This window comes from Acyrthosiphon pisum, chromosome X, assembly GCF_005508785.2.
Source record: "Acyrthosiphon pisum isolate AL4f chromosome X, pea_aphid_22Mar2018_4r6ur, whole genome shotgun sequence".
Lineage (NCBI taxonomy): Eukaryota > Metazoa > Arthropoda > Insecta > Hemiptera > Aphididae > Acyrthosiphon > Acyrthosiphon pisum.
In genome coordinates, this window is record NC_042493.1 from 113,186,875 (window position 1) to 113,189,576 (window position 2,702).

The window sequence follows — 2,702 nt, forward strand, 5'->3', positions numbered from 1 at the left end:
TGCGTAAGTCCGCCAGCAACAAATACGTTGTGTGAGAGGCCGCCCAGGTCGTCCAGTGTTTCGGGTCAATCCTCAGAGGACTACCATTATACATCAGTCTGCCTTAATTTTAAGCTAGTGTTAAGTCCCTGATTGGTGTGAGCTCTGTGGTCATTGCACCAAACCGATTTGACCACAGAGACCCCCCCCCCTCGATAATTAAACTGTACTTCCTGATTCCCATGTACTACCTCCCGTCCACGGCCGATTTCGTCATCGTGAAATTGATTGACACTTTGGTCAGGTGTAGATTGGGTTGCCTACTCAGAACAGTAGTAGGCATTATCTGATGGTTCTCAAATTTTGGTCGTTCTCTCTCGGTTCGCACCGAGTGGTCCTTCGGTCTGTGCCCCCAGTTCCGGGCGTATTCATACAGTCTTTAGACATAATACGTTATAAAAGCTATAAATTATCCGTTGGCGGAGAGTGTGGATTTTCCTGAATGTACCTATAGTTCTCAGGTCAGCTACATATACTTACGATTCCGATAACTATTCCGATAACCTAAAAACTAATGTGGTTTGATAGATGTAAATAATTTTGCTCATCTAGTCTAACCTAATTTAAAATAGTTCTTTTAAACTCGTATATTTCTGAAATATGTTTTAACTCTTAATATTTGTTAGAATGCATTTGATCATACTGTATGGAGACTAAAAATGTTTTTATATATTTGTATAGCTGTTATTATGATAGTCGTATGTTACAAATATTAAAGAATATACTATTCCTAAATCATTTATTAAAAACTGAAATTAATATACAAATTGAAATCAAATTTAGATTTGTTTTCTATTTATACAAAAAACCATTTTAAAACTATCAAGAGCTTATCAAATAAATTACTAGATTTACCACTTTTATTAAAAGTTTCCCTCCTTGTCCTTCGTGCTTTCAAATTATCTGGCTTGTTATTTTCCGCCGTCAGTGCGACGCCTTTTTCGTTGTCTTTTTTGTTCACAATATGTAATTTGTCAGTAAGACATGTTAAATGTAAAGTAAAATCCTTTGTAAATTAAACCAATGATATTTTTACTTTTAATATATAATCCACATTTTTTGTGTTACAATCTATACTTTTAGTTATACAATGACTGATAAAGTGTGTAGCTTTTACTTATTGACATTTTGGAGTCAAAATCAAAATTGTGTGATTTTTGGATGCAACCGAATAATTAAGGAGACGTTACAAGTGAAATTTGTTTTTATCATCTTACAACTTATCACATTTTACGCTCGTTTATCTCCGTTAATTTAAAGATTAGAGTAAAATAACCCCTTTAAAATTTATAGCGAAGATTATTATGCCTCTTTTTGAGCTATTTTTAGCCAATATAATTTTTTTTAAATTTTGCAAATTATTTTCACAATATAATTAAACCAAATCTAACCTAACTTAGTAATAACAACATAACTTATAGCAAGACTCGTATTAGTAAATAGTTGTGATATTCTTGATTAGTTAAGTTTTACATAAAAATTATTGTTCATGCTGGAACGTTACAAAAATAGAACGTGCGCCCGGTCACCGTATTTATTCCGCTGCGCCTATAATACCTGACGCACACCGACCGATATGTTTAAATGTGTAATAATTGTATATATTATAATACACAGTATCTATAAAATATATTATGACCCTTTTGGCCTAAAAGATAAAAATTATATAAGCAGCTATTTTAGCTGTTACTCGTAAAAGTATAATTTTGGCCTACAATAATATAATAAATTATAAACCTCACAATTTGTCGGTGAACGGCTGGCCAGCGGCCACCCTTGCCTAAATAATAAGTTTGACACACACACAATAATAAGAGTAAATAATAGTTAGGGTTACAATATAATAACGTGGTGATTCGCGCCTATAAACAACGACAGTAAATTATTACAATATTAATAAAAAACAATAACGGTGATTCATGCCTACAATAATAATTATTACAAGAATAATAACGCACTACTTGCGACGACTCAAAGCATCGGTGTATTTCGTCTGATTAGCTAATGAAACCAAACATAATATATTATAATATGCGATTATATGTGAATATCAAATTAGATATGATAATTTTGACATAATATTATATAATCGACCACTAATGATATATTTGCGTACGAAATTGTGTGTATATATGAGTGTGGATGTGATTGTGGGTATCGGTCGGTGGCTTCTCTGAAGATAATGATTGACTATCCGGGCGCTGGCACAAATAGTTTTTATTAACATATTGATTATTATTATAATTTTATAGATAATATGGGTACGTACATTTTTGTTTTTTTTTATTTTATTCTGTTTGAGATTTCAAGATAATAATATATAAATATAATATTAATTATTTCGTATGTTAGCTTGAATGTCCATTTGTAGATAAATTAGACATTGAAGATCAGAAACATTAGAATACAATATGTCGTTTGTTAAGTCTTAAATTATGAGATACTGATTTAAAAACGTCACGTTAAAAATGAATATTTCCATAATAGAATAGAACCTTAGGTGGGTTCTGACGGTTCTGTAAATTAAATACTTTTCAAATGTGAAGCACACGAAATAATAAGTATATATTTGTTTAAATATATATTCTGTATTAATATGAACATAGTACGTAACTATAGTGGGTAGAACCCGATTGCGTACGATTTACCTTTTTGGGAACACG